Below are 15,836 nucleotides of genomic sequence, written 5' to 3' on the forward strand. Positions count from 1 at the left end.
GAGAGAGCCAACAATCTCACATTGCTCTTAATGAGCTACGGTTATGGCTATATTAAAACTAACACTTATTAGCCAGTCTTTATGTGGATGTCCTCATGGTGGGTAAAAAAAAGAAGAAAAAAACAAGTAATCAAAAATGTTACTCTGGTTCTCCTTAAAGCTACAAGTTGGATGGAGTAGGTCACTTGTTGCACTTACTACATCATACTATATCATACAGTATATCATGGGTTGGGACATGTTCAACCCACCAAAAATCCAGCATTTATTTAACCCATTCAATCCGGGGACGCATCTCTGTCATTTTAGATTTCTTTGGCTATTAAAAAATTGCAGATAGGCCTATACAATCTCATAGCGCGGCACATGAACTTGCAGATCTGCTATTACTTTTTGAAAAATTGTGCAAATTTGTGCAAATCTTTGAATATATATATATTTATAGAGCAAACTATATTGAAAGATTTGCACAAATGTTCACGATTAAAAACAAGAAATAAGCGGATCTACAAGCTCATAGCGCGGCACTCGGTGCCGCGCTGTGAGCTTGTATATCTGCTATTTTGTAATAGCCCAAAGAAATCTTTTTTTTTTTTTACAGAGATCCGTCCCCGGATTGAATGGGTTAATACTTTTGAATATGCAATGTGCATCAACAGGTTTCGAGGTGATCACGTTCAACCCTGTTTTTTTGGTAGTAGATGTTATACCAAACTGGAGGGACTATGAAACACTTGACAGCATTGTAATGCAGTGGGATGGGGAGGCGAGTCATCCACCAACCAGTGGCACAGCTCTCTAATTGTTGTGGCACAGCGGCAGCTGAAAGCCTTTCAACAGCCACTTCCATGCATTAGTGAGAACTGCCGTACTTTAGTTCCATTAAAACAATGTCTCTCCTCTCACTCCTGAGCTAATAACAGGGCAAACATTTTGAATTTGATCAAGCCCCATCGCAAAACATTGTATCCTGATCCAGTATTATGTGAAAAACCTACTCAAAACCTCAATGACTGAATGAATGGTTCAATTAAATGCCTGGAGACCTGGGCCCAATGGTAAACCACTGCTGTCTATAACAACCTACACAACAGAAAAAAAGAGTACCGAAGTCCTGACGTCACTCGTTCATCCCCTGGGTCGTAAAGTAATTTCTCTATGGAGAATAACATTGTGTCATCATAGAATCGTCTCATATAAGAATTGTGGTCCAAAAATAAACAAACCGTCTCGGCGAAATTGTCAGGGAGGTGGCTCTGTATCGTTTATGATAGTCAGTCACTCATATTTGATACAGTCTGTTTCTGGCGAAAATTTAACTAATTCGGAAGTAACATCAGCGTTTTCTCACCGTCAGTTGATGCTTCATATCCATAAGAGTTTTCTTTTTCTCTTTGTATGGAGCTGACACCTGTTGTACCTAAGAATAATGGACAGCTGGAAAGTGAAAACAATCTCAATAGTCCAGGGGCCAAGCCAGATTTTGGTACCACCTAAGGTGGCCATACATTTTTGGTGTTTTTGTATTCCTACATGTCTCTAGTTTATATTTTGGTATGATACAGTACATCTTCCAATTCAGTAGCTTAATGACAGTAATCACTCTATACAAGCCATATGAAACAAGCCATATGTGATGTGTGTGAATCATTTATATGGCTTCTAGACAATACTTTTTGGAAACCAATGGTCTTATAAACAGTTGACCCTAAGGTAATTTTACCAGTAGAATCCATTTCTGCTGAGGAAATTCTGGTATTGTGCATATTTAATTAGATAATTTGCATATTTGAACACATTTGTGGAAATTACATGATAAATACAATTACAGTTAGATTTCAAAAAGTGTAAAACATCTGTATTCATCCATGCTGTGACTGGTTGTGACACGACTTCTCCGATTTTTGGTGTTTGCAAAAAGACTGCTTTGCTTAACATAAGCTTGTAAAAGTTGACCTTCCTTCGGTCTAGTGGGTGGTCATAGCTGACACTGGTCTATCATATACATGGTTTTGATGGGGAAAAGGAGGGTGTGGATGCCATGAACTAGGGGTGCAAGCTGCAGGATGATCCATTTGTCCAACTTACTGTATGTCAATAATGCTGCTCCAGAAGCATTCATTTTGGAGTTCATTCATTGTAACGTCTCCACTGCCTACAAGACACTCCGCTGATCTGGTAGAAGATATGGACAACCATGTACTACTGTCTGTGGACTGTGTCAACTTGAGGAATGTCTCAATTCCACATAAAAAAAATCTTCCAGAGGAGTCAGAGTATGAGTATGACGATGAATAGTGACTGACTGTATAACAGCACCTGAACACATTAAGTGCCTATAATGGGCTATGGCTTACTGGATTACTGGACAACCCCATTGGGGTTATTCAAGTAATTTCGTAAGTAAGCAATAGATTTATGCTTGCTTATTATGCTTCTCCCTTTATAGATTGAATAGTATTTGAAACATAGCCATTTTAAGCTCCTGGCAGCCATCATGGACGCCATGTTGAAAATGAGACTTTCTGCCTTTCTGGAAGTTACATTTTCCTAGATTTTTTTTTGTATGCTTATTTAGCATGCCCAAATAGTAACATAATTCATAATTTGTATGAATTTATGGGGTGTTCAACCATATACTAAGCCATCTAATATTGGAGTTTCTGCATACCGGCCACTAGTGGGCCAGCCCAAGTTGTATGCAGGGCATTTGAAAACCTTACACCCACACCTAACACCATGTCAAAAATCTAAAACCTGTCACTAAGTGCACAATCTTTATGAGTGTTGACACATTCCCTCACAGCTATTACAACTACAGCTTGTAGCAGTTTGTCCGAGCTAATCTCGCAAACCGTTCGGCCGATCAGCACCAAATTGCTTGTGCACATTGCCAGTAGGTCACAGACGTATCTCCACTATTTTTTCTCACATATGTTTTACACTTTTCGAAATATCTAACTGTAATTGTATTTATCATGTGATTATTTTCACAAATGTGTTCAATTATGCAATTATCTTATTAAATATGCACAATACCAAACTTTCCTCAGCAGAAATGGATTCTACTGGTAAAACTACCTTAGGGTCAACTGTTTATAAGACCATTGGATTCCAAAAAGTATTAGAAGTCATAGAAATGATTCACACACATTACGGTTTCATAGGCTTGTTTAGAGTGATTACTGTCATTAAGCTACTGAATTGGAAGATGTATCATACCAAAATATAAACTAGAGACATGTAGGAATACAAAAATACAACATTTTTACGGCCACCTCAGGTGGTACCAATTTGTGAAAATATCAGTGTTGGCCCCTGGACTACAATTATTTTAGGTCCCACTTCACCACCCCCCCGCCCCCGATCAATGTGTTTTACATCTGTTTACTTGTACTCTAATGTTTCCTGTTCCTTGTTATGACATACCTTACACCCACTTCACCCACTACTTTGTTACTGCTACCTTCACCAAACTAACAAACACAAAATGAGTCTTCCAGAAAGGGATTTGACAAAAGAAGCATTTTATCACTTAAAATTCAATTCATTTCCAATGAGAGGCGAGCGTTCAGGTAGGGGTGTCGCATTTTTGCTCATCTCATGCACATGCTATTCTACGCATTTCTTCTAAATCCTAACAGTTTTTTGAAAATGTTTCATGTGAAGGACCCCCAAAATGATATGCATTTGGCCGCGGACCCCCATCTGAAAATATTTTGTTCCAGGGACCCCCAGAAGTAAAGATTTGAGTAAAAAGGATTTTGCTTAAAATATATATATATATTCAAAGAGTTGCACACATTCAAGATTTTTTAGAGCTTGTATATCTGCTATCTTTGAATATCCAAAGTATAAAATAATGGTTTAAGTGGTCACACAGATGCGTTCCCGGTTTTAATGGGTTAAGGGTGACGTGTTGAACTTTTTTCTATGCAATGCATAGAAACATGTCTATCCTAAGTATCTATCTAAAGTACCCAAGCCAATACGCAGACGTAGTGTCACTTCCCATGGGAAAAGGGCCCTAGTGCTGGTAATATATAGCATTTAAAGATGCAAATGTCTCCAGTCACTACAAGATATGGCCTCTATTTGATGGTGTTAACAGTAATGTTCATCGGCAGAGCAAATGATTGATTCAGAAGTTTGACACACAGCAGCGGTCCTGTTACAGCTATCATTAAACAGCAGGCACAGCTGCACGGGGAAGGTTGTTATCCTGTAGTTGAACTTTTGTGCAACACACTATGGCAAAATCCCCACAATGCAAATGACAAATAGTTGTTGGGATGTGTGGAAAGATCTGTGATAAATCTATTTAAGCAGTTTCTGTCTTTGAGGTATAAAGTTCTCCCATAGAATGTTTTTGGGGATACCAAAGTTTGTTTTATTGCAGTGGAGATAAGTGATGTGACTAAAATGATAATTATATTTTTTCACATAAATACTACAACAATGCATGTAATACTTAATGAGTGAAATCTACTTAGCAACCTATACAAGTCCTTACTAATCCCCTTATTAACTATGGACTCCTGTGTTCGCTTGAATCTATTGGTCATTGTTTGTATGCTTGTGTTGTATTTTTGGTTACCTAGCAACATAGCCAGAATACAATTATTGCATATAGTTCAAGCATGATGGTGTGATGCGCCACACAGATCAGCTGACAGTCAGCTAGTCTCACTGAGTGCCAACAACTACACACTATGCAAGGCTGTTGGATAATCCCTGTTGCTACATTATGTGAATGGAAACAATGCATGTTTGGCATGTATGTTTCTAAATGCATTTATGGGTTAAGTGTCATGGACACCTCGACGGGGCTCGGAATTGAACCTGGGACCTTTTGTTTCCCAGGCAGCCCCTCTACCCATTCAGCTATGGCCTCCCGTAATGCAGACAAATTCACCCGTCTGGACATCATAGCCCACCCTCCATTCCTCTTCCTGATCCTTGGAACCCACCAAAGAAGGAAACATTGCTTCAGGCGGCGCTGAGGCCTTCAACAGCCAAAAGACCCAGATGGCAATCCGTTGAGTCAGCTAAGCCCTCAGCTGAAGATCCTGTCCTCTCTGTACTCCAAACAACTCACTAAACAAGATGTAGGCTAACGTTTCTAGATCCATCAGATTGGAAGTGTTAGTGCGCTGACCTCAGATTAAGCTGTTTATGCCAAAATAGAGGTTTACTGGGAATTTACTCGCAACATGCTCCTGCTACATGACATCTAGGTCACTCACAGCAACATCATCCTAACCTGAGGATTGCAGTCCGGTAGCTGCCAATCTCTCCTAACCTCAGGCAGCAGATCAGAGGTATAATGATGTAAAAATACTGAGCAATACCAGTGACAGAGGATAGTGACATTTTAGAAGACTCTAAAATGTACCAGGCAGAGTTGTGCCAATGAGTGATTTAAGACTATCCAATAGTTTTATTTGGAGACAAGATCCAAACATATTTTGCTAATATTTTGGATTTTGCATGTCTTAACCACATGATCCCTATTCTGGAAGAATTCTGGAGATTCTTAGATTACCAATTTTTGTATTTCCGTGTAGAGGGAAAGAAAGGAGGGGGCCTCTACTCTGGTCAACTAAGTAATATAGGGTTTAAGTAGTTATGGGTCATTTGTTTTCTACAAATTCTATACTATACTCTACTATAATCTGTCTTTTGACTGACTGACTGAAGTTTTTAATGACAAAATGCGCTAGTACAGGAGTGTCAAAAGGATAAAACACAAAAAAGCCTAAAAGCTCATTTCCATTCTGGTACTTTGAACAAAGAGCTGATGCTCCATACCATTGGCCTGTAATTGCCTTCAAAAACTTGTGTGCAGGGCATATTTCTTACACAAAAAAATCCAATCATACCCAAATTGGAATTGCATGTTGAGGGGCCTCTATAGAGTGCACCTCCAAAACCTCTTTCACTTGTACCCATTGGAGCCACCAGTGCAAAAAGTTGCACCATCTGTCTTACAAACTCTATTTCCCCCCGCAGCTTCCTTATGTCTTGACGGCTGTACGCCATGACTGACAAAGCCCTTTAAGGCAACACAGCCTGGCTGAGATCTGTCCTCCGAGGAGCACACTTTTTTTGATGTTTTTTTTTATTCTATCTAATATAAAGAGGAAAATGTACAGTATCACTCACTCACTCATCCCATATGGCCTAGGGGGCCGTAGGCGTGTCATGGGGGACGCTAGGGAAGTCAGGGATCTCCAGCGCTCTCGATCTTCTGCTGTGCCGTGCGTAGCAGGCTTTGGAAGCTGCAGCAAGTCCATTCCTTTGATGTTGTCCATCAGGGACTTTCTGCCTCTTCTTTGCTTTCCCTCTACTGTCCCCTGTAGGATGGTCTTTGACAGGGACGTATGTCTTGTGACATACCATGTGACAGTATAGTAGTATCCATGAGAAAAATACACCATATCAATTGAGAAGTATTCTGTTCTCCAACCACCCCCCTGTAGTTGGTTGGTCAAGGCTCCAAACAGATACAAATCCACGGATGCAATTTTTAGGTGTATTTATTCGTATCCAAAAAGAACACCAACAGTCCGTGCACACATATACAGTGCTGACTAATGGGAAAAAAAGCGTAATAAGAACAATTATTATATATAATATATAACAAAAAAAAATAGGGCAAAAAAAGGAAACGAAACAACCCAAATAGTTAAGAACTATAGCAGACTGTACCCTTCCACAAAGTGCCCTGGCAGATCTCTCTCAGGACTAAGTCTAACTGACTGCCTGTATTTGCAGCCTCCATTATAGGGAGTGGATCTTACCAGGACAGAGGACACAGAATCAATTAGCAACAATGAGCTTGTCCGTACATTCCCCATAGCATATATAATATAAACATTCATAAATATGTTTTACAATTAAACTCATTCACAATTTGGGGGTGAAACTTCAATTCAATGACATTATAACTAACATTAAGCACAGACAAACATCCCTCCTCCTCTACAGCACTTGACAACCTCCTAATCAACAGGATTGCCACCAGCAGTGCAGGAGAGACAGGTGACAATCAATTAACCTTTACACAGTTTTTCAGACACAAGTTTAAAACTATTGCGTTCCTATCATGCTACAGAAAGCAGTCAGAAGATGTGCAGATCAGATTGTGTGTGTGTGTGTGTGTGTGTGTGTGTGTGTGTGTGTGTGTGTGTGTGTGTGTGTGTGTGTGTGTGTGTGTGTGTGTGTGTGTGTGTGTGTGTGTGTGTGTGTAGCCTCCGTTTTGACTCGTATTTCAATTACGTAGGCAAGTCAGGAAGTGACTCGAGTTTTACATTGGACAACACTGGTCCACCGAACGTAGCGAAGCAGTCTGGATCCCAGACTGCTTCGCTTCGCAGTCTGGATCTGGATTTCCCATCAGGTGTGTCATTCAGTAAAACAAATATCTAGTCGATCTCAGGGAGTGCGTAAATGAGTCGTCAGCTAACGATTACAAAATCAGGGACTGTGACAGGTAGCCTAAAGTTTATACCTAAAGAGGTGGGAGCGTGATCAGAGATTACTATACTGTGGTAAGAATGTACTGTATATTGGAAAGTGATGTCATGTAAGAAAAAAAGGTTTGTACGAGAATGTGTGGTGTGCACGTGAGAAAACAAACAAACAATGTGTTTGTTTTTTGTCTGGAAATGTATTCCTCCATGGGTCAGACCAGCGCAGCTCCCAAACAACGGCATTTAATAACTTGGCTGAGTTGGTAGGGAATATGATCTGGTAGAGGATCTATCTAAATCAACATCTTGTACAATGTTAAATCCACAGCAATAATACAGTGGAAGTCCTGACATTGGGTATAGCCTAGAGGCAAAGAGCCTAGAGATAAATTGCTCTTCATCCCAGTTAGTAGATGCTTGCCAAAACAAACTGCATGCAGCATACTTTGCCTGACACAATAACAAACCGTCTGTTGGGGTCAGTTGTGATATTTTCTGGTTAACATGAGGTGTTATTGCAAATTAAAATTGCAGCGCCTCTGCACTGAACTTTTCATGATATGAATAGCAAAACCAGACACTTTTGCTATTCATAGTCTTTCACAGACTTTTGCCTTTCATAGTCCCGTGTACTTATTATACAATAGTTAACAAAAAAAAATAAAAAATGAAAGAATGAAAAATAGATATGCAAATAAATAGTGAAATGAAATAAAAACTAGAAAAACTGCTCCTCGGAGCACAGGTCTCCTCCTCCAGGTCAGGTAGGTTAGTGTGGGCCAGCAATGTTCGGAATGCGCCAATCAGGCTGGAATGTGAAAAATCTGGTGGATCGGACGGATCCGTCTTGATCACTTAACTAAAGAGATCATTTGTACCGATTTGCGTGTTTGGCCAACATTTGTAGGAGTAATATAAAAAAAATAGTTTTGCAAAAATCGGCCTCCTGGTGGCGCTATAATAGGGCAATGTTGAAAGGGTGGCATTTGTGGTCTCAATGTAGTGCGTGCAAAGTTTCACCGCAATCGGACGCTGCGTTCATGATTTGCAACATTTTGTTCAAAACGGGCCACTCCTGCAAACTTTAGATGTCAATCTTAGCTAATCAGGATGGAATATGAAAAATCTAATAGATCCGTCTTGATCAAATGACTATAGAGAGCATGTCTACCGATTTGCGTGAAATTTGGATAAGATCTGAAGGAGTAATATAAAAAAAAAAGTTTTATATAAGTCGGCCTCCTGGTGGCTCTATAAAAGGCAGATGTGAAAAATGCAGGGCAAAGGTTTTTCCTCTAGGGAGTGAGCATACAAAGTTTTACACAGATCGGTGCAGTTATAGGTAAAAACAAAAATCGGCCTGTTATAGCGCCACCATGAGGTTGATTTGAAAAATTCAAGTGACATTTCTTCCTCTGCCTAGTGGGAATGTGCGTGCAAAATTTCACGGATATTGCATGCTGTGTTCATGATTTGAGGCATTTTGTTCAAAACGGAGTACTCCTGCAAACTTTGGAAGCCATTTTTAGGCAATCAGGATGGAATATGAAAAATATGAAGGAGACAATAACTAATTAACACTACCGTTAAATTGAAATTGAAAAAACTATAATAACTGTGGCCTCAGAATTTGGTCAGAGTGTATTGAGAAGAAGCCCCTTGAGATGCAGCATCTAATTTTAGAGGGGGTCCTTGAGAGTTGAGCCTCACCACCACCTTGCCTCTTGAACACTGCCATGCTTAAGTCCAGAAAATTCCAAATGTCTGTTACCACTCGATCCCACCTGCTACGCAGATAACTCATTTCACCTGTTTCACCAAAATAGTGCTTTTGTGTTGTGTGCTATAGTGGTGTAATGTGTTGAGAGACATGTTGTCCTATGATTCTTGGACAGGTCACGCAAAGGTTGATTAAATAAAAGATAAAAAACAACATGAAGGTATTTTAAAAGTAGGCATGTGAAGACTGCCTTTCATACATCCAGTTTGCATTACGTGTGCAAGTGGATGTTTGAACAAATTGTTTTCAGTGCAGTCACAAAGAGGCATAATGATTAGTTATCTTTATTATTTATTTATACTGCTTTGGGTTACATGACATCAAACAAAAGTTCTATTAAAATTGATTTGTATAACGTCGCTGTCTGGCAGCTCTGTATTTCAACTTTAAATGCATTTGTTTTCCATACATTCTACTTCATACAAGAGTGTCTCACAAGAATAGCGAAAATAGCAATCTACAAGATCACGACGCGTTGCATTGCGACGCGTTGTGAGCTTGTTATATTTGCTTCTTTTTTTGTTGTATTTTCTTTAATCATAATAAAAAGGAACAGTTTTGGACATATGAGGTTTTCACCCAACAGCGACGATATGTTTGTTCATATCACTGCCTCTGAAATAAATCCCACCATCAAACGCATTTTAGCGGTATGCAAAACTGGATCTATTATTTAACCCTTTAAGAACAGGAACGCATCTGTGTGTCATTTTAAGATTTCTTTGGCTATTCAAAAAAAAGTAGGATTTAGACGACATTTGTAGAATGCCCAGAACCAAAGATTTGAGTTACAAACGTTCGCTTTAAAAAATATACATTCAAAGATTTGCACACATTTTCACGTTTTTATTTCCAAAAAAATAGCAGATCTACAAGCTCATAGCGCGGCACTCGGTGCCGCGCTATGAGCTTGTATATCTGCTATTTTTGAATAGCCAAATAAATCTAAAAATGACACACAGGATGCGTTCCCGGTCTTAATGGGTTAACTTGCATTACTCTGAATCGCTGGCGTTCTCAAAGGTACATTGACATAAATTCACTTTACCTGTCTTGCTGTACCCCAGTGCTCCATTTGAAGTGAAATTGAACCATCACATCCCTCATTGCTCGGCTCCACTCTCTCTCTCATGTGGAAAATCAGTGGCTGAGACTTGGCTGTCAATCATATGGGAAGACTAACTTCTGGCCTGTGATGCTTATCAATAATGAAATGGGCAATTTAACAGCTACTACGTCTCTATCTCTCTCTCTTGCTCCCTCTCTCTCTCCAACTTTGAAATGGCACCATTGCTGTAAATCCTTGGCATACACAGAGCCCTATTGCCAGTCAGAGCTTCCTTCATTCCTACCACACTAGCACATCCATTCTCCTTCCACATGCAAACACACGTCATAAATTGTGCCGGGGTCGCCCTCGCGTTAGTGTGAATACAATGCTTCCAAATTGAGCATTACCCTTGTCACGATCCAAAAGCCCATTTAAGACCGGCAACTTGCTCGTGATGGATACCAGCTAAAGTAGATCCAGCATTTGTGTGCCACACCAGAAACAAATGGCACTCTATTTACTAAGTAAAAGCATGACGGATCAGGCCATCAACAGTAATGGCAAGGGGGGTTTTGCATTTTGGCTGGGTGATATGTTTTTTTTTTTTGTGTGGTAAATTATTGATGTTAAGGCACTACTATTTGTCTTGGTTATGATCCCTGCTATAATACCTCTTCTGTTCTTTAATTCTGATTGATAGGTCACCATTGCTTTTAATGATATTGCATGAACTCTATGTACTATCCTGATTGCCTACTGTTCCTTGTTCTAGATGTTCACATCTCCAAAGTCATTTTCTTGGTAGCTGTTTGTGCAGTTTAGAATATTCATACGATGTATTTGCCTTTGTTGTGATACTCTATATTGATCATTTCCGGTTCCACAGCACTGACTGACATGAAATAAATGAATAGTCCCAGGCAATCTAAATACCGTAATCCCACATTTGTGGCCATGTCACCTTGATAAATCCAGTGATAGGTTAGGAATGAACTTGCTATATTGAAATTAGATAAGCGTTCTGGCAATGTTAGCGTAATGGATTGTCTCTTGCAGTTGCCAGGTTACCTTTATGTGCAAAACTTCAGGGGCTCATTTTCAAGCTCCTGGAAGTCCAACTATAAAATGTGACAAATGTTGGCAAATGCGCGGGTGGCCATGGTCCTCTTTACTTAGTGTCAGTTAGCGCTTACAAATAACCTGCACGCTCTTCAACTTGAAATGCTGGAAATGATTTCGTCCAATTTAACATGAAATTACTTCAAGGACAGACAAGATGGCAAAGAGAGAGCGAGGTACTGGCTGGAGGAAGGGGAGAGAATGAGGAAAGAAAGAGAGAAAGATGGAGAGAGAGGTTTCTTTCATGCTTGCCTTCACTCTGGCTTACAGGTCCCCGTGGGTGATTAAGGCGCCTGGATAGAAAGCCGATAATTTCTGTTCTGAATTAATACATATGTCAGCAAGCTGAGCTGTACAAACTGCTGGGGGCTTATTGAAATGTATGGCGGGAATGCAGGGTGTTAATGCCTAAGTGTATTGGCCACAGCAGAGAGGGCCCATCCTTTTGTGTTATGCATGCCTGGCTTGGCTGGCTAGTGTTTGCTATGCATTAGCCGGCTTCACTCTTTGGAGACTGGCAGCGTCTGCACATAATGTCTCGCTCTGCTGAGTGAGACAGCACAAGGACGTGCAGAGAGAGAGAGAGAGAGAGAGAGAGAGAGAGAGAGAGAGAGAGAGAGAGAGGAAAGATAAAAAGGGGGAGGGAAAGAGAGATAATCCAAGACAACAAAACTTCAGAGAAACGGTGGAGACGGTAAATAGGGAAAATCTGGTAAATAAAATTAACAGAACAGTAGAACATTATACATTATTATTATTTACTGTAGATATATAATACTAGACTATGTGTGCCTATTATTTCACTTACTTTTGAACGACATACTCCTCCCTGTTTTCTAACTTTGCTTCTTGACCAGGATGCCCCTGGCAGGTTTTTTTCCTCTTCTTTTTTCCCTCTACACCTCACCGGAAATAGCCTAGTCTACAAGCTCACAACGCAACGCCTTGCAACACCTTGGGATGCCATGTAATGCCTTATGAGCTTGTAGATCTGCTACTTTTGCCAAATGTTCACCTACTATGAACCTGCCCAGAAAAGGGACACCGATTCATGGTTAATTGATAAATTGTAAAACATGCTTTTTGTTAGGACAAAGGAGTGGATGCTGAAACCGAATAAGAGGGTAAGAAGTGCCATTGTAACTTCAAAGAAGAGCAGCCTTTTGAACATGATGCAACTCAATGCAATGGAATGCCAACACCAGCAATTGGACCTCGAGAAGCAGGTACAGTGCTTTAAAAGAGGGCTAAGAATCATGCCCTACAGTGTGCTCAGATCAGAAACAACTTATTATGGCAAGCCTGAAATATGAATGAATAATATATTACACTGTGACAGTCTGCTTATACCACTATATTGTAATTTAGTGTTCGCTTTTGGCTTGTATTCCAAGATGTCCTACAGGACCATGAGAGGGATAAAATGGAAGGTTTACACAGATTGTGAATTAGATACTTTTGTAACTTGCCACCCGTTTCTCAAGACTGTTAATTACGATAAAGTAGCCTAGATGTTTGTGTATGAAGAAAATTCACCGGAATATAAATATTTTCAACATGCCCCCTCATCCCCCATCCCCTTACGATTGTCCGAGGGTTTGAACTTCAAAGGCAAAAAAAGCTTAGTCCATTAGAAATCATCTGAAGGAGTGTTGTTAATTATAGATGAAACCCAGTTTTTTCCCCCAAACTGCCTCTAGTCATTGTATTCAGGAATTAATTTGGAACATGAAAACACTGGTAACGTTGCAAGAGGTCCACTTTCAATGGAGATTAGCCATCTAGAAGTGGTTGACGGAAATGATTTCTCCATCTGTGGCTGATTGATGTTGAAGTAGCGGGTAACGGGAGGGAGAAAACAGAAGAAAACAAAGGCCGTAAACATGGATAAATGTTAATCGTCATGCCTGCATGAATGCATCACATCACTTTGTTGTTGTTTGCCATGTTGTAGGCTAGTGTTTTGAAGTATGTTGACCTGAGTATGCAAGCAGAGATGCGTTTGTACTCTTATTTACCATAATTTGCTGTGAGCCGTATTCAAAGGCTGTGGGAAAGAAACCCAGCACTTTTGAGATAACCGGCCCTTTGTTTTTAATCAAAGCACCATTTTGACTGAAAAGTGTTGGAAATGAATAGAGTCCAATGAAAGAGACTCAGCGGAGGCTGCTACACAGCTTTTAAGAATAAATCAAACCTCAGAACCATCACTAAACAGTAGAAAGCTATGGAAGTGCAATTAACTTGTGACTGATTTGTGTGAAGTTTTGCGTGACCCCTTAAATTCTAGATACAATTCTATAATCCAAATATATCTTTACTATTCTCAATTCACTTTCGCAGCAAGACAGAATACATGTGTGTAAATGAGAGGAACCCAAGTAGCCCCCGCCCACTCTCTGAGTGAGCTCCTCTTGGTCTGGTGTCATAATGTGAGCCTATGGCTTTTCACGGTCGAAGAAAAACCTGTCAAATCAGAGTCGGAGGTGGGGGTGGTCTAACGACAAGCCAATCAGCGAATATCAAGCCCCCAGAACCCAGTGGTTGCATTGAAGCGAAATGGACATGCTGGCCATTCGTAGGTACTGCAGCTTAAACGGACGTGGCCACTGCACAATACGAGCGAAAACTGTTTCGACCAATGGGCTCGACTCACGAGCTTGCGCACAAGCTTGCGCACGGGACCGCGCACCTCTGTGACGTAAAACGCGTCACTTCTGTGACGCAGAACGTATCACAGTGGCCCCAAATAGGCTACGCCCATCACACTTTCCAACCCGGAAGAAGGGGTGAATTCGCTTCATGCGCTGGGTGAGCAACTCGATGCAAGTGGATGGGAGGGGATTTCGGGTGCCCTCTCTATTATTTTTAACTCTATGGCGAATATCTTCTAAAACGAGCTGTGCGATGACGTCAGATGTAGGCGGATCCGTGGATCTCTTGTGATTGGTTTAGGGCAATTTGAATCCCCTCCCCCTGGTAATCGCGGACATTTGCAGCCAATTTCAGACTGAAGCTCCACGCAGCTTCAGGCTGATAATCAGCCTAGAACCCAAGTGGAACAGTGAGGTTACAGGGAGTAGAGGTAAAGAAGGTGGAGGATTTTGTACATGCCACTTCCAAAATGGTCATGCACTTCTCTACTGTCCTCATCAACAACAACAAAATCTGGTGTATTAAGTGTGACATCTGAAAAGGCATCATTTTCATTATTGCACATGAACATGGCAGTTGAAAAACTAGAGTGCTTATACATTTTGGCAGACGATGAAACATATGGACTTGTGTCCTTAACTAATAGGTCAACAATTATGTCGTGCCTAGCAATGTAGTGCCTAGCAATGTAGCCTACATTCCCTTAGATACATAGCAGCCATTCAGAATATGTGACTGAGTTTCAGTAACTTGTGGTCATGGTGTAGGCCTACTATAGACAATGAGGAGGAAACGTATTAGGGTACTAGAGAGAAAGATTGAGTTGGAAGGACCTGTAATCTGGCTTTGACTGTAAAGGTGACTATATCCTCATCAACTGCATAATGTTTGAATATTGTATGAGAGACGGTGTGATCTACTGCAGGAAGGCAAGCTAGCTTTCCTTGTAGTTTTAAAACCAGTCCAGTGTTGTTGTTGTTTTTGCTGTTGTAACATTACAAAGTACCTCCATGCATTGACTGGTGATAAATGATGTTTTACTGTATATCAATAACAGTAGCCCTTACTGAGATCAAACAGTTGGTAGTAATGTCCTCAGGAACTGCTACAATGTCCGAGTCAGGTCGAACCCACTGCAGGGATACTGCAGTTCTCACACAGAGGTCATTGAGGTCAGGCCAATCTGATAACACCCCAAACCCAGTAGCATGTGAGTCCATTTTAAGGTTGGGCTTTCTTCGGAATACCAGGAAACTTGTCTCGCCCTCTCTTTCCAGGGCCACTTGACACCGTTTCATATCTAGAAACAGAGAAGATATAGTTCCCTGACAGTCTTGTCATCATTGTTTTTTTGTTTTTTTCTTTCAAATTTTTATCCCATGATTTTGTAACCCATTTTTTCACCCAGTGCCAATTGCCTAATCATGTAATCCTGGGCGCTACTCTCCCTCTGCCAGCCTGGGGAGAGCCCCAAATTGAGCTCATGCTTCCTTCAATGCATGAGGAGTGAGCAGGCCGCTTCTTATCACCTGAGAGGGGGATTTTCTCTGGTTGGACGTAGCACGTGGAAGGAACACGTTATTCCAACCTTTCCCTCCATCAGGCGCCCCAACTGACCAGGGGGAGGCAGTATAGAGACCAAGACTACTGGATGTTTTTTGTGAGGGTACCTACCCTAGGCTAGGGGACACGAGGAGAACATGCAAACTCCACACAGAGAGGCCCTTTCGCCAACCCCACCTAGGGTATTGGCACT

This window comes from Gymnoscopelus braueri, assembly GCF_963280865.1.
Source record: "Gymnoscopelus braueri genome assembly, chromosome: 2".
NCBI lineage: Eukaryota > Metazoa > Chordata > Actinopteri > Myctophiformes > Myctophidae > Gymnoscopelus > Gymnoscopelus braueri.